The sequence below is a fragment of the Triturus cristatus genome, chromosome 2_1, assembly GCF_964204655.1.
Source record: "Triturus cristatus chromosome 2_1, aTriCri1.1, whole genome shotgun sequence".
NCBI classification, from domain to species: domain Eukaryota; kingdom Metazoa; phylum Chordata; class Amphibia; order Caudata; family Salamandridae; genus Triturus; species Triturus cristatus.
This window is the reverse complement of record NC_140581.1, coordinates 515827841-515849562: the sequence shown is the minus strand read 5'-3', so window position 1 is coordinate 515849562 and position 21722 is coordinate 515827841. Positions and strand designations below refer to the sequence as shown.

The following is a 21722-nucleotide window of genomic DNA, read 5'->3' as shown; positions in this document are numbered from 1 at the left end:
ACGGACAGTTCCCCTAGTGGGTCAGATATATGGGTATCTGTCAGGTCTACCCGTCCCTTAGTCTCCTTCTCAGTAATAAATATGCAATCATGCTTCTCATCTTGTTGGGACTCAGAAAGGGGTAGTACAGTGGCTGGACCCAAAATGTTACAGCATTTCAGAGTGATGTTTTGGAGCAAAAAGTGTCAACTTATACCCTGTTAATATCGCACTGGTCAGGTGCTGGGTCTGAATTATTTTTTTACATATCCACTAAATGTGGTACCATAACTGTCAAATTGTGACGTTAAATATACATTTCAGATTGCTTTATCGCAGTGAGGTCCAATGTGGAGGAGAAATATGCACATGACCTATTCCTTCCTGCATGGGACCGTGCCAAGCTGCAACCATATTTTTTTCTTATTTTTTTTTTTATAGTCCTCATTCTACAAAATATGCTCTTAGTTCAGGAAAATAGAGCTTCTTAGACCGATATCTATAGCCCAAAGAGAAAAAAACATAAACCCTGGTCTCTTCTCATTGAAGGGTGGGTGGATTTAACCCCCGGGGCTGTCTTCAAAAAGGGCTTATCGGAGATAACCAAGGCTCCTCCTCTTCCAAAGGTCATTCACTCCTAGCTTTAGCTAACTTCCCATCATCTCGGCCTAATGAGCAAATTCGTAACTTTGGACTGATGAGTGCATAAATTATATTTCTTAAACCAAATAGATCCATAAAAAAGATAAGTAACCAAACCTAAAATAAATGTAAGAAAGAACAAACATAAAAGAGTGGGAAATAACTCTAATTGTGTTAATCAGAAGATGATGAGGATGGACTAGTGCACATTCAATTAAAACCGAGGGATTAGAGACAAAAGCTATAAACCAATTATCCCATAAATCCCAGAATTTTGTTTTTTTAGCCCTTTTGCTTGCTCGGTCTAGAGTTGAGATACGCTGAACTGAGCTTATCCATTCAGATTTAGTAGGTGAGACAGGTAAGATCCGTTTTATGCAGATCTCCCTTCGTACCAGGAGAATCAAGACAAAAAGAAGTGCCTTCTGGTTTCTTGATAGAGCCAAATTGTCTATCCCCCTTGGAATTACCCCGAAAATGACTATAGACGCTGTTAGCCTGACCTCTTTTCCCATAATTTCAGAGATGATCTTACTCACGTGGTCCCAAAAGAGCTCCAACGAAGGACACTGCCAGAACATATGAACCTCATTTGCGTTGATTTCATCAAACTTTGGGCACTTCTTTGTCGCTCCGTTCCCCAATTTAGAGAGTTTCAGTGGCATCCAGTATGCCTTATGGACAGTGAAGAGATGGTTTCTTTTTAGGGGGGCAGCTTTCACATATAACCAAAGAGTAGACATAGATACTTGCCCGAGAGTTTCGAGGTCTTCACCTGGCATGTCCTTCTTCCAGCTCTCTGCAAAAGGGTTCATTTTTTCCTCTCCAGTCTCGATCATTAGCCAATACCATGCTGCTACTTCCTTTCGTGTTGGTCTTGTGCATATTCCTTTGACCAAATCAACATTCCCTGCAATTTCTTTACTTATTGACTTGGCCCAACTGAGGATTTTCAGATACTTGAATTTAGAGACCGAGTTATTGGTTAGAGTAGAGAAGCACTGCCATGGGATTATCTCATTTTCCACTATTAGCTCTCCCCATCTTAGTATATCGGCTCTACATAGAGGGAGTGCCAGGGCATCTTGTAGACATGCCGGAGTGCCAGGGGAATCCCAAATCAGCGTTTCTTCGTTATAATAGGGTATGTCTAGTAGTGCTCTCACTTGAACCCATACTCTAATAGCTGCTTTAAGAATCTTCAGTCTGACCTTTTTGAAGAATTTGGGATGGCCAAACTTTAAAAGAAAGGAGTCGGCTTGTGTATTGTGAGCATGTGTTAGAGCTATAAAGAGAGGTGCGTAGGTCTGGCTATCGTTTAAGAGTTGACGTGAATTCTTAAGATGAAAAGCGCAGTAGTATAGGTATAGATCAGGAGTAGCTATACCACCATTAGATTTTTTCCTCCTAAGTTTTTGGGGGGAAATTCTGGGATTTTTCCTACCCCATATAAAGGTAGAGAATAACCCTTGTACCTTCCTGAACCAGGTTTTGGAGAATTCTAAGGGAATAGTATCAAATAAGAAGGTACATTTAGGTATACTTGACATTTTCAGCAGGTTAGATCTACCTACAATAGAGAGAGGGAGAAGTTCCCATATCTGTAACTGCTGTCTTACACTGGCAACAGTTTTATCAAAATTTAACTGAGCTATCATATCTATGTTCGTATAATTTGAACCCCAAGATATCTTATTTGATGTTTTACAAGATCACTTTTATAAGTGGAGTTCCATATCATTAGATCCGTTTTCTGCTGATTTATGGAGTATCCGGATACTTTCCCAAAATTCTCCAGCTGATCCCAGATCTCAGGAAGTGCTTGTTCTAAATCTCCTGTCAGAACCATGAGGTCATCAGCATATAGACCTATTTTCCTTTCCCAACCCATACAGCTGAAAGGGGAGATAGTATGACACGATCTTAATTTGCATGCGAGGGGTTCAATATACATATTAAAAAGAAGGGGCAAAAGGGGCCAGCCCTGTCTAGTCCCTCGAGAAATTTTAAGTTGTTTTGTTAAAATCCCATTAACGAGGACCCTAGCAGAGGGGTTTTTATAGAGGGCCTTTACTGCTGCTATGAAGATTTTTCCTAGATTGAAGCGTTGGATTGCTTCTATTAGAAAGGGCTAGCTGACCCTATCAAAGGCTTTAGCAGCATCAAATGTTAGGACTGCCAATGGGATCTCATATAAATTTGCTAAGTCTATCGCTCCAATAAGGTTGTGGGTTAATTCATGCAATTGTCTCCCCTTCATAAAGCCCCATTGGTCGGGATGTATTATGGAACCAGCGACTTTATCTAACCTCTTAGTAAGAATTTGGGTGTAAAGTTTATGGTCACTGTTTAAAAGGGAAATGGGTCTGTCTGATTACCCAAAATTGTGGGTTCTTATTAGGTTTCAAAATGATTGTAATCGTGGCCTCATTCCAGGATGCCGGTAGCTCCTGAGCCAGGATAAACACAGAGTTAAAAAGTTGAAGTAGGAAAGGTGTTAATTCTTCTTTCAAAATGATGTAAACTTCATTTGGGATAGCATCCGGGCCTGCTGCTTTCCCTTTTTTTAAGTTTTTAATAACTTGCGACACTTCTTCTAACATGATTTGATCGTTCAGGTTATTGCTATCAACAGTCGAAAGGGTGGGGAGTTGAAGGTCCCGAAAGAAGGCTTCCAAGTTTTCTTCACTCGGAGTTAAGTCTTTAGAGTATATGTCTAGAAAAAAACGGACGAAAGCCTCCTCAATCTCTGAATCCTCTTCAATAATTCTCCCAGTGCTTGAACATTTAAGGCTCTTCACCATATTTCTAACATGGTCTGATTTAGTTTTCCACACAAGAAATCAGCCACATCCCTCTCCGTACTCATGGTGGGCAAGTTTGCTTGCCTCCAATTTCTTTTTGTATATTGACTCTAGGTGATCTATTAGCTCATTCTTAACAACGGATAGTTGTTGTATTCTGTTTGGGTCATTTGGCGCTCGTTCTAATGCTGTTGATTTTTGAGAAATGTTGGCTTCCATTACCTTAATGTCCTCCCTTGTTTTCTTATTGTGTATTATAGAGAGAGAGGTCAGTAAGCCTCTTAAAAAGGCTTTATATGAATCCCAAACAATATGATGGGTTGCTGAGTTCACATTATATATGAAAAACTCGTTTGGAGCTGTTTTTAACCTATCAATAATTGAGGGTTCAAGGAGTATTGCACGATTCAAAGTCCACCTTCGTGGTGAGGAGCACTTTGGTAGAGCGACTTCCAAGAGGACAGCCGAGTGATCGGACAAATGTTCTGGCAGGTGGGTGACTTTAGACGTATCTTTACTGGTGGTGTAATCCACCAGAAAAAAGTCGATCCTTGAACGGTGGCCACAATTCTTATTATAGAAAGTAAAATTTCCCCCTACAGTCCCTGAGGTAGATCTCTTTTCACCCCATATATCCAGAAGTCCTCCCTCTGTCATTAGTTGTTGTAGGACTTTTCGGGTTTTTTGTGTGGCCCCCGCGGCTCTTTTAGACGTAGAATCATGATTAGGGTTTAAAACTACGTTAAAGTCTCCTCCCATTATAGTTCGGTCATTTGCATCTCCCAAGTGGAGGAACAGAGACTGGAGGTGAATCGGGTCATCGGTATTGGGGCCATAGTAACTAACAAACGTAAACCAAGTTGAGTTGATTTTTGCCCTAGCGGTTACCCATCTACCATGAGTGTCTGCCGTTACATTCCCGATGACTGCTCGGGTGTTTTTCTTAAAAATAATAGCTACACCTTTTGTCGGAGTCATCTGTGTTGAGTAGAAGCAATGCTCTATCCATTTATGGTTTTTAAGTATTCCTACCCACTCTTCCTTGTTAAGGTGTGATTCCTGAATGAGTATAATATCGTAGTTAGTAATACGCAAATATTCCAAAACTTTCTTTCTTCTGGCAAAAAACCGGAGCCCATTCACATTCCAGGATAGGATTTTTAGATTTTGTATTCTACCCATAATTTGTCATACCAATAAAATCTGTTAAGAATATCTTCCTGCCTGCGGTGGCATATTTTACATGCAAAAATTTATAATAAACAGGTTTTACCTGAAACAGGAGCATTACATAAAGCATTTTTTTCACATACAAAAAGACAGCTTCACACTGATTAGTCCAAGGAAGCAGCATGCATATGTGCTTTAATGTTAAAGCAAGCAGGGGTTTTGTAATTAGTGACAAATTTGGTAATAAACGCACAGATATTAGATTGAGTCAGTGGTTTCTGCAAATTCTGCACCAATTATATCCTATGTTGGTGTAGCGTCTTATCCCCTTCGACAGGAGGAGACCTAAATAGGTAACCTTCTGTTGCCAATACTGTAATTGGAAAAGAGATACTTTGTCCCAAGGATACTAAGTGATGCAATAATTTCACTGTAACTTATTTCAAACTTTCTGCTGTATTGCTACGTCTCCAATGAGTAGCTTATAAACTACCAGCAGCTCACCAGTGTACGGTCCAACCTGTATTTTAAAAAACAAAACTCAGGCATTCAAGACAACATTTCACAACTCATAAACTGATGCCTACAGAGAAAATAGGTGACATTTTGAAAATGTGTTTAAAGCTATTATTTCAGTTGGAGATATTTATTACTCATTTTAAGCCTTGCTTTTTTTTTCCATTACTGCTGAAAACCCTGCCTAAAGCACCAATGTGATCACTGCTAATACTCTTGGATGGGGTGCTCATTTTACATTACTAGTAACTTTTGTTACAGAAAATATTGGCGACCCTTGTACTAACATTCAGTTGTTGTGAACTAGGGCTTTGAATGGGGATGCCAGAAAATCCCACAGGTGTATTAACTTTACCTGAGAAACAACAAGATATTGAGGGACTACTATCTTGTTACTTTTCTCTCAAATCAATCACAAATTGATAAACTTTTATCCTGTATTCCATCCCCCCTTTTAAGGACAGGAAGAATAGGGCTATTACATACATTAGAGGAAACTTCCTCAAAGCGAGTAAAGAAATCAGGGACTGCCTCTCCCTGTTTTTGTTTACAAGCAGTAAGGAGTGCCCAATCTATTTTCCTAGCTGGAACCATCGTTTTTATATAAGTAAGTATGTTACCAGGCAGATCCAGAATGAGCTAAATAGGTTTCTGACCAGGTTTCCTATCCCTATCAGCTGTTATTATGGCAGCCCAATCTCCTACCAAATCAACAGCATGATCCTGTTTCCGGGTAAGTCGCCACATATCTGGTGGCAGGATCATACCCAAAAAAACATATCAATATGATACAAGAATCAATGGCTGCCTGTACATCATCATAAAATCCCCTAGGATGTTTCCTTATGTCTGGTAAGGAGGCTTTTAAAGTAAGTACATCCATCCTTTTCCAGGGCGTATATATATCCAATTGTATAAAAAATGGGCTCTAGCATTGGGACCATTAGGGTCATCATTATCTGCATTCACTCTTTCAGGAATGAACTGTGGCGCAGCTTCCCTCATAGATCTTATTCGGGGAGAGGAAGAGAGTTCATTCCGGAACCCAATTATTGTTGCTTTGGCAGCATTAACTCTACTTACAGAGAAGGCCCCTATCTGACATTGTCGATTAATAGCTCTAACATCATCTGGGCCATTCTGTCCTGTAATCATCTCCCATTGAACCATAAATTGATGAGAAAGCTTATTTATAAGACAAAGAAGCTCACCCTCAGAGAAATCCTGTATTTGAGCTATTTCTAGATTACTCAACCAATTTAATACCATCAATCTTATCGCGTCCTGACGAAACTGAGGTACAGTAGAGCGAAGAACTCGAGGGGTCTGGACAGATGCAGGAAGCACAGAATTATTAGTCATTTCAAATGCAGTGGCCTGAGGTGGAGGCACAGAGGCTTGGGGTGGGTGTGCAGTAGCCTGGGTAGGAGGGGGTAAGGAATGTACCGGTACTGGTTGGAAAATAGGGAGATGGACAACCGCGGGCAAAGGAGGGGGAGCCAGGGGTACAAGGGGGGCGATATTTAGGGGTCCAGGGAGAAGAGTGTTAAAGGTACATATGGGGGTAGGGGTCGTTCTATCAACAACCGAGCAATATCTGAATCCACATCTTCTTGGTGGACCTGAACTGCTACAGTTGGTCTAACTATATATTCCTTAGATATTAATAATCTATGCTCACTATCTAAACATTACTTTTTCTCCTGAACTTTCTTATCCTTCAATTCCTTATACTTCTGATACTCTGTTTTCCTTTTCTGTTTCCTTTGTACCTTCTCTGCCTTGAGCTGCCGCTCCTTCACTTCTTTCCTCCACATACGAAAACTGTCAAACATAGCTGGCCTAACTTTCTTTAAAAACAATCGTTTCTCTAAATACTCAAGTTTGTGAGGGTCCATGGTTCCCTCTAATGGCCATTCTAACTGGGGATCCCCTTTTGTATATTTGTTCCACAATGCTTTATACATGATGGGACAAATACCATATTTGATGAACATCTCAAAATTCGGCGTACCTTCTGGTGCGCCGGCTAACTTGTTTCCAAAATGCCTTGCTTATCGCAGCAGCAACAACAAAACTTCCAAAGGGTACTAATCGCAGGCATGTTATATAAGATTTAAAAAACTTATAAACAGAGAGAAATAAAAAATATTCTCACATTACCTGTAAGAATTTTTTTTAGCAAAAACAAATAGCAAGTTCCAAAACAGAGTCTAAGTTTCAAAATACCAAACAGATCCTAGGTTTCAAAATTCCAAACAGATCCCGAATGGAGTACCAATTCCGAACGGATTACCAAACAAATACCAAGTCAAGACGAATATCAAGTCAAGCAAATACCAAACAAATCCTAACCAAATGAACAAATAAACCGGTTCAATACTGATTTACCTCATGCGTAGTCTTCGCCTCCCACCTGTCGATCCTCCCTGATCCAAAAATGACCGTCTGAAGGTCCCAGTCTAGGCCAGCAGCCGCCATGAAGATCAGAGTCGGAGAGCTGAAAAATCACCTTGGCCCATGAGCAACACTAATCTCATCAGGCGGTGCGCTCCTCAGCGAAGTTCATCTTACCGACCTGATCTCCTCCCCCTGGTCCAACTGCAGGCCTTTGATGGGGCCCCACGTTCGGGCACCAATTTGTGGAACAGATTAATTTTTATCTGCTTGGTGCAGGGTCACCACTCTTGCCACGGGTACTTATCAAGTAAGGAGTAATCAACAGTGGAGCGAAGTACAAACCATAGGTAAGTTATTAAGCATTCAGAATGGGTCTCCATCCAACGAGCACCATGGAGTTACTCAAGGAAGGAGCACCCTTGAACAATGGCTACATGGCTTTTTATAGGGAAGATCACAAACAAGGAACGCCCAGAGGTAAATAGAACTTTGGAAAGAACACACAAATGAGCTAAGGCAAGAATCTGACAGCCTCGGTGTCTTGTGCAATTTCTACGTTTTAAGACTGAACAACAAAATGTGCTATTCTGAGTAGACTTTACTTAAGGATTAACTATTGCCTGAAAACCTTCGAGCAAGCGGACTCTGCATGTTTACACAGCCTACAATGTCCCAACCTGCAATTCTTTACCTATTGTTTATACAGATGCGGTGTCAAGAAGAGAACCAGACTGAAAGTAGCGCAGGGGTGAAGAGTGGATGAAGAATAGCTTAATCAAAAAATGAAAGAATCAGATTTTACATTTTAACACTACGCTCACACGGATCATGCCCTGTGCCTGTTGGGTCTGGCCTCGTGGAGGTGGGCCGCGCTTCCCCTTCGCACCCCCGCTGTCCCGTTCTCCCCCGGTCGCACTCCCCATTTGGAGCCCCAGGGTGGGGGTGAAGAAACACTGCTGCGGACTCACTCCTCAGGTCCTCCCTGCCACCACGGCTGCACACCACATTGGTTCACTTTCCACTACAGGTCGAGGGTCTGGCTGAGGACCCCCCGGCTGGCGGTCTGTAGATTCCTCCTTCACTCTGCCTTCCGCTACTTTCATTCCTTCACTCAGGTCGCTGCAGGGCTTGTCATTGTTCCTTTCCCCCCTGTAGTTCTCCCCTTGTGCGCCGCCCACATCTGGTTGCCGCCATGGGGAAGGCAGACTCCAAGCAGCTCAGGATCACATTTGACCAGCAAAGACAGACACGCCTGGAGGGCGCCGGCGTCGACCAGCCTGCCCCCCCCCCCCCCGGAGTTGGCTGCTTTACGTGAAGATGACCTCAAAGCTATCATGTAAGAAGTCGAGTCTGCGGTGTCTGGAATCGCCGCCCAGCTGGAACAGTTTGCCCCTGGTTTGCCAGCTCGTCCCATCATCGCAAAAATCCTGAACTTCCGGGAGATGCTATTCTCCGGGCGGCCAGGGAAAAAGGTGAAATCCGGCAGCAGGGTAACTCACTGTCATTCTACCCCGACTACACACTGGCGGTACAGGCTGCCTGCCGCGAATTCCTGCCTGCAAAGCGCATCTTACAAAAACATGAGGTCTCCTATTCTCATGCTTATCCGGCTAAGCTGCGGGTCAGGCAGGGCTCCAAGACTCTGGTCTTCCCGCATCCCAAGGACGCCCTTGCCATTGCCAAGAAATTGGATCGCACCCAACACTCCACCCCAGCTAATTGTCAGGACGCCGAGGCAGTTAACCTCAGCGATAATAATTGAATTACGCTTCTATTTGGTTCCTGGTTGCTTATCCCTCCCCTTATGACTGAGTGCTATTTTATTTAACGTTAGCATTTTGTATCCTTGGTTTGCTGACCACAGGCCTCCCGTCATTACGCCTAAGGGCCGGGCACACTGATTCTCCTTCTCTAGGTCATGCTGTAATTTGTAGTTTGCTTATACGTCGCTGGGTCTTTGGCTGTTAATCTATGAACGGGACCACAGGTACTGCGTATTTCTTGCCTTTCTGTATTAGGAGTCTGCTGGTTCTTCAGGCTTGGCCACCCTGCCTTTCCGACAGGGGTGTCTGCTGGGCTACGCCATGCTTCCTCTGGTCGATTCCCACTTTTGACTTCGATTTTTCCCTTCCTAGTTGTGGGTCCCTGGGGGGCAGAGGGAGGTGTCTAAACCTGAATGGGGGGTGGGTGTGTGTGGGGGGTTGTTTTTTGGGTACTGCTGCCTCCATCTGAGGCGTGTTTGTTTTTGTTAAAATGTATTGTTTTTTACTTGGTTATTTCATTGACATATTGCTTGCATCACAACACCGTCACACACTGTCTCTGCACGGTCATGGCGCTTCGCCTAGCGCACAGTCCCAGGATCATCTTCCCGGAAAAGACGCCTATTGCTGTCCTTCATCCTTTATTTGGTGTTCCTTCCATACAGCTTAGTCACTTATCCTTGCCTGCTGGAGCCGGCCCTCTCCCTTCTCCTACGCTGCTTTCCTGCTTGCTCTTATTCCAGTTGGCTCGCACTACCAAACGCTATCACTCACGATCCCTGTCCATGCCCGCTGCACAGCGCTTCATTCTCCCCCACACTTTACAGACGGACACGGTCTTTTGGACATGGAACATCCGTGGTCTCAATGACGATCGAAAAGCCAGGCTAATAAACGCACACCTCCTCCGGCACAAAGTGGACATCTGTTTGCTACAAGAGACCCACCTGATACCTGCATCGGCCGCCAGCCTGCATTCCAGACATTGGGGAAAATCCCACTCCTCTTTCTACTCGAACTACTCTCGTGGGGTGTCTACTCTAATACGCAGGGGAATCCCTTGGCAAACCACCCAAGTAATCACTGACCCCGATGGGCGCTACGTCATCCTCCATGGCTCCCTTCAGGCCCAGCCTCTAACGATTGCGGCAATATATGGTCCTAATACCGATGACCCCGATTTTTTGGCGCAAATTTGGCAACACATCTCATCCCTAGGCCCTGCCGCGCTCGTCTGGGGTTGGGACTTCAATACGACTCTCTACACAGCCTTGGACCGCTCGGGCCCCTACGTCTCCCACCCTCGCTCTGCGGCTCTCCTTAGCTCCATTCTTGCTGACAACTTTCTTTACGATGCTTGGCGTCACATGCAGCCTGAGGCCCGCGAGGGCACTTGCGTCACTGGGTCTCATGGTTGCTGGTCCCGTCTGGATCTCTGGATCACTTCTCCTGATATTTTATCCTGGCTCACCTCGGTCGACCATATGGCGCGCACTTTGTCGGACCACGTGCCGGTACAGCTTAGTCTCCGTCTCCCTCTGTCCCCTCAGCGTGCTTTCACATGGCGACTCCCCCCGAATGCACTACGGGACACTGTTTACTGTGATGAGATCCGGACCGCGATCACGAACTATTTTGAGCTCAACGAGGGCTCCGTGGATTCTCCCTCCACACTTTGCGAGGGATTCAAGGTTCTTATTCGCGGTGAATGCATCTCTAAACAATCCGGGGTCTTACGCTCCATTTGCGGTACTCTGGACAAACTCGAATCGGAAATTAAATCCTTGGACTCCCTCCACTCTCTTCTCCCCAGCTCTGAAACACTCGCTCGCCTTCATGAGAAACACACTGAATTTGCCGAGGAGGCCGGTAAGCTCGGGCACGCCGCTTTTGTGAGGGCGATCGGCCCGGTAAAACCCAGGCCAACCAACTTCGCCCACCCCGTGCCGCATCCTATATTTTAGCATTTTATTTTGCATCCTATATTACAGCGCTTCAAGATGGTAGCCCCACTCGGACTACCTCCCCTGACGAAATCAAGGCACACTTTATGGAGGTCTATGCGCAATTATACACAGCGGGTTCTGCCCCCTCGCGTGAGGTCTTTACCCAGTACTTTGATACCCTCAAGCTCTTATGGCTTGAAAACTATCACCGAGAATTCCTCGAAAAGCCCTTTTCTAATGAGGAAATACTCGCCGCCATCAATGGAATGCCTGGCGACAAGGCCCCTGGTTTGAATGGCCTGCCCGTCTCGTTCTACAAGACGTTCGCCCCGATTTTGGTACCGCACCTGGTTGCCATGGATAATGATTCTTTCGGGAGCGGTCAACTCCCACCGTCACTTCGCGAGGCTATCCTAACTCTTCTTCTCAAGGCGGACAAGCCCCCCGAATACCCCGATTCCTACTGCCCACTGTCCCTCATTAATACAGACAATAAAATCTTCGCCAAGCTTATTGCCTCACGTCTCCTTCTTCTCATGCCCCTTATTGCCCGTCCCAATCAGTCTGGCTTCATTCCCGGCCGCGCGACTTCCCACAATCTTCGGACCAACTTTTCTGTCCTCCATCAAATCAATCCAGCGCACCCTGCAGTTGCCGCCCTCCTCGACGCCACTAAGGCCTTTGATCCCCTTGAGTGCCTTTCTTGTTTTCTCTCCTCCCACGACTCGGTTTCAGTCCACTATTTATACGCAAAATCTTACTCCTATACACTCTACCCATCTACGCATTAACGAACAATTATCTGACCCCATCCCTACCAGCTGCAGTACCCACCAGGGGTGCCCGCTCTCACCCATGCTGTTTGCCATCACAATGGAGCCCCTGCCAGCCAGACTCCGGCAACACCACCCCGAGAGGGGCATCGGCTTCACAGGCCCGTGCCCTCTTAGTCTCCATGTATGCGGACGATATTACGCTGTATGTCCGCCATCCCCAGGAAAATCTTAGTCCTCTGGTACGCGAGATCATACGGTTCGGAGGATACTCTGGACTCCAGGTGAACTGGAGTAAGTCAGTCCCTTTCCCTCTCACCGACGCCACTACGCCCTTCACTCCGGATTTCCCTTTTATGTGGGCGACAGGCCCTACTCGCTATCTGGGGGTCTGGCTTAGCAGGGACGTGGATGAACTCTGGAGGGCTAACTTTGGTCGTGCGGTGGACTGGCTCGAATCCAGGATTCCCCAGTGGAGCAGGCTGCCCTTGTCGCTGGCAGGTCGCATAGCTATTGCCAAGATGGTGGTCCTCCCGAAATTTTTGTACCTGTTCCCCTCACTACCCACTTCTTTCGCAAGATCCGCTCGCTGACTATTTCTTTGATCTGGGCCGGTAGGCAACTCAGGATTGCATACGAAACTCCACGGTGCCCCCAATTTTAAGCTTTACGCACTGTGTGCTCAGGCCAGTTTTTTGAACTTCTGGAATCATCCTACCCCTTTACAGCCACACGTGGCTGTCGAGGCGGACCTCGCTACACCCGTGGCCACTCGCCACTGCCCTGTACGCCCCCGCTAAACCCCCTTGCACCAAAATAGACACTGTCGAGACCTTGCGTTGGGCCCGGGATGGTCTACGCCACCTGTCTGGTGCTCCGGTGCTCTCCGCAAATAAGATGCCAATCGTTCGGCATCCGGCTTTTCCTCCTCTTCAGCCTTCCAGTATGGAACATGCCACCCTGCCTGGGGTTGACTACATTGGCGGATCTCTACCCGGGGAACACATTCTATTCTCCCGCTGATGACTCTGGTTCCATGGACACTTTACTTTTTTATCAGCTATGAGCCATCTGCAGGGAGCTGCACCCTTCGTTCCCCTTGCCTCCCCCCTCGATGACCGCTCTTGATTTTCTGTATTCGTCTCCTTCCCACCGGAAGTTGGTTACCTAATTCATTTTAAATATTTGCACAGACTTTACCGCACCCCTGTTCAGTTACATAAGCTGGGACTCACCTTCAGCGACAGATGCTTGCGCTGTTCTGCTCCTGCGGCGGACTTTTCCCATCTCGCCTGGGTATGCCCAAAGGTCTCTGACTATTGGCGTGAGGTCTGTACTGCCATCTCAGAGATCACTTCGCCACCTGTTCGGCCCGACCCTCCGCTCTGCCTCCTAGGCTTTGTTAAGTATTGCCCAGACGCCTCCCGTTGCTTGATTGCTATGCTGCTTGTCCTAGCGCAGCATAGGGTGTCCATGTGCTGGGGACGCAAACCTGCACCTAAATTCGCCCAATGGCTCGAGGATGCATCGCGGTGCCAAACCCTCCTATCTGAATTCTGGGACCTTATGCCAGCCAGATCTCGTCCACTAGACATATGGGGGCCCCTAGTGTCGTACCTTCCCGCTCATACCACCCAAAGCCAGAGTGCCCCTCCCGCGCTCCCCGTCGGCACTCCGCCCGCGGCGGCCGCCGGTGAAGGTCAGGAGCCGCCCTTTGCCCCATCCTAACTCCCTTTCGGTTCCGGCCCGCTCCCTCTCTCACACTTTGCCTGATGTATATCCACAGTTGCTTATTGTCTTTATGTGCATAAGTAATGTCTCCCTAAGTCGCTGTATTCTGATGGTCTGTGCTATTGGCTTTTCTTTATATCCTCATTTGTTGCTTTGTATACGGTGCTCTGATTTGATGCAAGATTGTAATGTGTCCATGCTAATTTGTCAATAAGGTTTTTGAAGAATTAAATAAAAAAAAAAAGAAACGAGTTCAGTACAGGAAAGACATTTGTCCATGCTAATTTGTCAATCAGGTTTTTGAAAAATTTCAACAAAAAAAAAAAAGAAACGAGTTCAGTACAGGAAAGACATTTGTGGGAAGAAGCTTCGATTAATTGGATGAGAAGGAGGTTCAACTGTTTTAAGGGAGAAGTGTGGTGGTTAACAAACTTTGGAAGGTTTACTTACAACCTAGGGTGATTTTAAGAGCTAAAAACTTTACTTTAAAGATTTTAATTGTGAGTGAGTTGAAAGACAATATGGTTTACTACATTGTCTACTCAATTGAAGTATATTTTGTATATAATTATGTAGTTAATGTTTCTATAATCAGCATTACTAGAATGGTAAACAATATGAACATGTTAACCATATTATTTGCTCCTAGTATTTGGTCACTCCTACTTGCATCCAAAACTATACTAAAGAGAGCATAGTGGGAGTACCCTTCTTCCAGATCAGTTGGGTAGTCTAAACCTCATACTCTTAGGTGTCAGGAAGTCGGTTGCAGTGCCCAGGTTATCTTCCTTAGCGGGATGGAGGTTGGAGTCAGCAGGGCTACATTTTAGTCACAGTTCGCAGAGGTTTCGGTGATAATACCAGCATGGAAATGCTCCTCTCAAAATAATAAAGTACTGTTCTTTTTTGAGGTTATCTACTTTTTGTGAGTTTTTATCTCTCTGGATGGGTGATAGTTATTTAAGGTATTTGGGTTAAGCCTCATTTTCTTTCTATACGGATTTCAGAACTGCCTCATTTTTTATATTATTTCCATAGTTGTATCTGACTCTGTATGAGAAATCAAGGAAGCTAAAACAACTGTTTAAATCCTCTCTATTATATAGGATAACATTCCTTCTGCCATTCCTAAACCTGCCACATAAGGGGAAATTCAGAGTACTGGCTATACTAATACAAGACTGGCAACATCCTTTGTCTCCAGGCAAATAGTCCACAACAATTTCCTTAGAAATTCTGCTCATAAATACATACAAACAAGGAAATACTATTGTTAAGAAAACATTCTGAAGATTTGGAAAACAAGAACATGTACAATAACCTATGCGCTAAGACAGAAGGCAAAAATACAGTTCAATTTTTCATTTCCTTTCTGCCTCAAATCTTAGACCTGCCAGTATCCACAGTTTTGAATATTCGGAGGACACACAGAGTTAGTCAGGGGCATAATGTAAGTTCTTCTTCATCCAAATCCAGAGTTGTTATTATTTTATTCCTCGAATTTACAGATCTTCTCAAAGTTCTTAATGCAGCAAAGGAAAAAAACAAATACTGGGGTCTTGCAAGAAGATGTTCTTTACGCAAAACGTACCTAGAGCCACAGCAATTTCAGGTTTAAAATACTTTATTAAGGCAGTCAAGACCATCAAAGTGACAGAAACATAAAGTATAACATGAGAATAAGAACAATGCTTTAAGAAAACAAGCGATGTCATAAATGACGCAATCCATTCATAGGTGGTTAAGACATATGTGGTGCATCACATAGTGTTGTAAACGGGTGGCTAATATGATATCTAAACATTTAATGGTAAAATAACGACGGAATGCTAAAAGCAGACATACTAAGTCATACATGTTGTACACAGTACAAGTTCCAAATACTGTACCCGAAGATCTGGCATCGATTCTTGTGTGGCTGCTATTCGTTTAAACATCTAGGTCTAAACTAAACGGCGTTTAATGCGTTCCAGCCCTGTTAATGCACTTAATTAAAAACACTGATCGGGGCCAAGTGATTAAACTAAAGTGCCTATTCGTAAAGTGCCATGTTCTATTACGGACCCGATAATTGTGGGCAGAGGGCTGAAAATGTTCTTTGTCTACAACAGGATATTAACAGTGGGAGCCAAGAGAGATGGGGAATAAACATTCGGTGCAGAACGGACAAAAGTGGGTAACAAATCAAAATAATTACAGTAGGTTTAAAGCTGCTAATACTAGACATAGTACTATTTTATTGCTATCAGTACAATTTAGACACCAAAGTTGATCAACAGTCAGGAATTTGTACTTAAACGCTAAAACCTAAAAGTGACATGTGCTAAAAAGTGCTTTATAATCACAGTAGCAGTACTATAAAAATGCTGGTGCATCCATCAGGCAGTGGAAAACTAAATGGGTAGGATAGGCGAAGTTCAGTGCAGGGTCAGCAAGCATTGGTAGAAATATGCAGCTTATAACCGCATCGTATTTATAGAGTTCGCCTAGCAGCCTGCCCATACTGTTTCCTCGTTGGGGAACAGATTTGAGGCTTACACACTCTGAGCACATTAGGACAGAATTCATGCTACAAGAGCACTCCAGGCTCATAGCCCTATGACTCTGAGGAGAGTGGGTGTGAGACTGAGTTCCTTAGTAGTTTATCTGCTTTGTCCAAAACATTTATCAAGCCGGTGATTACTTAGGCTGCCTGTATTGTTCTTCTCCCTTGTTTAATCAGGAAACGGCGAAGAAGCCTTCTGTGGTCGTTGGTTAGCACGGGACAGATCAGAGCAAGTGAAGTAGAGACTCCTGAAACAAGCTGCAGAGAAAGCAGTAATTACTGAGCCACAGCAAGTAAAAGGAAATAACTTTTTGATCCTCGCCTAAGGCTCAGATCTTTGGGAGGGCGTTTTCCATGATTGTCCACGTCTATTCAAAGTAACATATTCAAAGATAGAACTGTAATTTATTATCATCCTGAACTTCTCACAAAGTTTATAAAGGATCATAGTAGGAAGGTCATGGACATATCTGGCCCATCGTCTCACTACATATAGTTATTGTTGATTTCTATGGAGCCGATTCATTTTCTATTGTATTTTTTCCATTTCTCCATGTCTAATCTCCACTTTTTCTTGTGGCAGGTTTAACCATTCTTTGTCTTATTCATGTTTTTGTAACAGTGTACCTTGTTGTTTTTCAGGAGTGTCATCTTCGTAATGTTCTGTCACCAACCTCAAACCTTTTCGTCTCAAAAAGGAATGTTTTTCAATTACCATGTATATGGCATGTACTGCTTATTTCCTCTCTATTCTCTCTCATTTGTATCTGTTTCTATGGTCCCCTATTAATGTTTTTCTTCCTTTTTTTCCCTATCTCTCTCTTTCCTTCCTTTCCCTATTTTCTAGGATATTTCCCAATTCGTTCATTTTTGTTTCAACACTTCGTTTGGTGATTATCGAATTCCATGTAGAATATTCATGTTTCACACTTATCATAATTCAAGGTCCTCATATGGAATATAAAAGGTTTAAATTGTCCTATCAAAATACAGAGAATTCCATTCCAGCTTGCCAAATATAAAGATGATTTTTATTGCAAGAAACCCATCTTATGGAACCGGAAGCGTTTAAACTTAAAAGGAGTTGGGAGGGTACTGGTTTTGTCTCTGTAGTTCTCAACAAATAAAATGGTATGGTATTTTAGGAAATAAGAATTTAGATATTAATATTACTTCTAAACAAATTGATAATAAAGGCAGGGGGATTGCTGCTGAATTTAGTATTAATAATGTTCCAGTAAGAGTATTTTTTATGCATGGGCCAACACAAAATTATTATATTTTTTGGCCCAAAGTTGCATAACAGTGTATTCAATATGAGGATACATACTTTATTTTAGGGCGTGACTGCTGTCAAATTAATTATCGTTTTCATAATCCGCAATCAGTAGTCCAGTTTGTCCCTCATTAAATGCATACGCAATATTGTTACACTATTTTTGCGTACTCAACAAAATGCGAGAATGAGAAGTCAGGAGACGGGCCCGTTCCTCTTCCCAAGTTATAATGTCAAAACACAAAGAACGTGTTATCTATAAGGTTCGCACCTGAAGCCAAACTATAGGTGGATGTACCCGGAAAATTTACTGCCTAAGAAACCCTCAGGTTTTTAAGAAGAACCCTCACTCACCTACCTAGTAGGTGACATGCTTCATCATAGGGTTCCCACCCTGGTCACCGAATGTTACCAGGGTCTGCTGCGACACCTGATTACAGCGGAGCTGGTTGGTTTTTTTTTTTGGGTGAGGCTGTGATAGTGAGTGAATGAAAAGTGCTCAGGTGAGTTGTGCTTCTAAAATTGGCTAAACACTCTCTGTTTATTAACTTTAATTTAATTATTAAGAGTGTTGGTCAATGTTGAAAAAAGTGGCGGACATGTGAAGGATGTAATTTGGATCCTTCTTATCCTGTGTTTGGTCTACATGTTTCAGCCATGTTCTAATGTGCCCCTTAGGGTCAGATGGCTTTCGTCAGGACCCTAGAAGCTTGCATGCACACTAAGACATGCAGCTGATGGGTGGTTTGTGCTTATAACCCACTTGTAAAGCCTCCGTGTCGCTTTTACTTTTTAGCGACAGTAGCTACTTGCCACCTGTGATCAGCCGAGGGGGTGGACCCTGTAGTCTCACTTTCATCAAGGTATCTCTTCCTCAGGTACCTAAACGTCCATGGTCATCCCACATCCTTCCCACTATCTTTGCGACCAGAGTGGTATTTTGAGAACAAGCCTATGTGCTAATATGTCGGTTTGCATAATATAAAATCATAGAAGGTCACAAATCGGCCTACCTCATGAAGATTACGGGGACTGTCACAAACTGCAACCCACTAAGATTTGCTAACATCACAGGCATGGTGGTCTGCTGTGGTAAGCAGGCCACCATGTCTGCAATACCTTTAAAATAAGCAATCATTTCAAATGAAGTCTGTTTTCTTTAGTGGGAAATGGGATGCATTAAAAAAATGTAGCTGGTAAAATTTTAATGTTTTGGTAGTTGCTAAAATAGTAATGTTTTGCGACTGAAAACCGAAGGCAAATCATTATTATTTTACCAACTACTGAAAGAAACCTCTTCCCCTTTGTGAATGTTGACACGGACCAATGCCCAGTCTGAAAAAATTGTTACACTTTTAATTTTTTTTCACTGGTCAGTATTTGCTACAACAAATAGATGATCCTATTTCATTGCTCTAATGGTGAGTTTCTCTACAATACCCAATTGTAGCCAAACTTATTCGCAGCCACCTTGGTACTTATTATGAGTTGGCCAGTAAACAATGAGGTAACTGAACGGTGAGTTATTACCTCCTCATTCAGGGTTTTGTGGGGAGAAAAGATGGATACTGAAATTCTGAGCACATTTCACCATGTTTTACTTGCTGACATACGATGGGATATAACCTCATGGGATATTACCACAGCACTCGTCATCTCGGTTTGGACAGCAACAGGAGTTTCCACCCAAATCAGAATTCCCTCAAACCCCTTAACTAAGGACTTTAATTTAGAAGCTTCATGTTCATATTTGTGATGAGGTCATTAAATATATTGGTTGTCTCTACCCTAGATCTAGTAGCTCTGTTTGACAACAGAATCTTATGAGGCCAGATGCACATACATCGGATTCGCTAAAAGTTGTTGCAATTTGCACACAGACCTTTAGCTAATCCAAACGGTATTCAGAGAGTGGACCTATGTGCTACTAATCGGGTTCACAAAATGCTGAATCGCATTGGACTGCAATTTGACTTACCTCAAGAATGTTAATGAAGTAGGTTGCAAATTGCGGACGAAAATGATTGACTGTCATCATAAGGATGGTGGCTGGCTGGGCTCAGCAGATCACCATGTCTGTGACTGCTTTTAAATAATCGGGATGCGTTAACAAAAAAAATTTGAAACATTTGTAAAACCACAGACCACTGCCTATTCCTAAAAAATGTTTTTTAGACCATTCTCAAAGGGAATGGTAAACGCCCTTGGTGACCCCTTCCTGTCTGTGAAAGGGTTACCACCTCTTTTGAGGTGTTGATAATATATTAATGTTTTGCGAACACTTTTCAATTTCAAAACATTAATGCATTCCATTCTGAATCCCTATTTGGAAGGGACACCCTAAACACGTCCCTTCCAAATACTAACTAGCTATGTAATAGGAAACTCAAATTGCAATTAATGTGTTACTGTATCACAATTTAGACTTGGTACACAAATGCCATTTTGCATTTGTCAGTGGTCCAATTTTGCAAACCAAACCCTTTGCAACTGCAAAAAGCCTTAGCACAACTAGTCCAAAGTGTTTTCCTCTTCATTCACTTGTTTTGCTGTAGAATTTTTTAAGTTACATAGTGGCCCTAATATTTCTATTAATTTACTTTGGGAAACATTTAAACGGCTGCCTGTGGATTTATTACTATGTGTCTCAGTAAAAAAGAATTTAGACAAGGATCATAAAACATTGCTCACCGACATTCAGTTTACTCTTCTAAATCGGATACTGTTTCACATGGGTTATTTAAGACAAAACTACACTTTATTACGGGGGTCAGAACAAAGCTGGAGAATTAGCCGAAAATTACCTTAACGTTAGAAAAGAATGTACCAGGATAGAAGCTTTGGAAAAAACTCAGGGGATTCAGTTCTTCAAAGGTGTTGATACTTTAAAGAAATTTAAAATCTTCTATAAGAACTTAAATATAGCAGAAGATATCACGCACGAGGCAGACATTCATCCCTTTTTACAATCTATCAATAAACTTGATAATAGTAATTTAGACATTTCAGTTTTAAAGATAATTGTCTTTAGGAATTTATTAAAGCAGTTGGATTGTTAAAGAAAAGCAAGATCCCTGTCCTGATGGTTTCCATTTTTCTAACATCTTATTAACAAAAATGCTCGCAAAATGGTATGTACAACAGTGTCTGTGACACTGATTGTAATTCCCAATGGGGTTTCAAATTGCATGCCTCATGCATTTTCATGAGGCACTCGCAATTTGCAACCCCATTGGGAATGGCTGGCCCTTCCAGGTATGGTGGCCTGCTGGGCTCAGCAGACCTCCATGTCTGGGACTGCTTTTCAATAAAGCAGTTTTTTTTTAATGCAGCCCGTTTTCCTTAAAGGAAAACGGGATGCATTTCAAAAAAAGAAAAATTAAACGTTTTCGTTTCATTTTTTTAAGGGCAGGTAGTGGTCCCTGGGAACACTGCCTGCCCTTAAAAAATATTTTTAGAGCCAGTCACAAAGGGGAAGGGGTCCCCTGAGGACCCCTTCCCGCTTGCGAGTGGCTTACCACCCTTATGTGAAGGGTGGTAAACTGCGACTGATCTGCGACTGCAATTGCAGTTGTAAAACAGTCATACATGGCATTTGGGGTCGCTATTAGGAAGGGAACGCCCCTCCCTAATAGTGAGTCGCAAAATACAATTTAATAGGGTTTATACATGACCAAAAGGATTTTATTTATCTCACTTCCAGTTAAAATGTAATTGACCCAATTCTTTTTAGTCTAGATTCACGAAAATCATAAATATTGTTGTAGTATTACAGATAAGCATAAAATAATCAATCCCAGCTTCCCTGCTTCACCAAACTGTGTGACCCTAGGCAAAAATGTATTTCACCAACTCTCCCTTCTATTCATTATCACATATGCAAGCAATGTCAAATATATGGGTTTAGGATGTGATTTGTATAAACACCTCTTGCATTTGACTTGATAGACTTTGATGTTGCATCATTCATAATAAAAATCTAGGCCACTTATAGGGTACATAGGACAGCTGAATTACCTCTTAGTTAGCTAATGACATTGCCATCAGTGCGGAGCAAGAAAGTTTCCAAGTTCATGTTTAAAAATTAACACTTTTGCTAAATACGTCTAAATGCAATTACATAATCTGATGTACTCAGGTGAAAAGCTTCTGCATATTAATATAATACACCTTTTTT

General features: G+C 43.1%; 1 protein-coding gene across 1 annotated transcript in view; it reads right to left on the bottom strand.

The window, feature by feature from the left end:
• Positions 1-21722, bottom strand: part of ATG10 (autophagy related 10) — a 549992-nt gene that overhangs the window by 501908 nt on the left and 26362 nt on the right. The gene's annotated exons all lie outside the window — the stretch shown is intronic.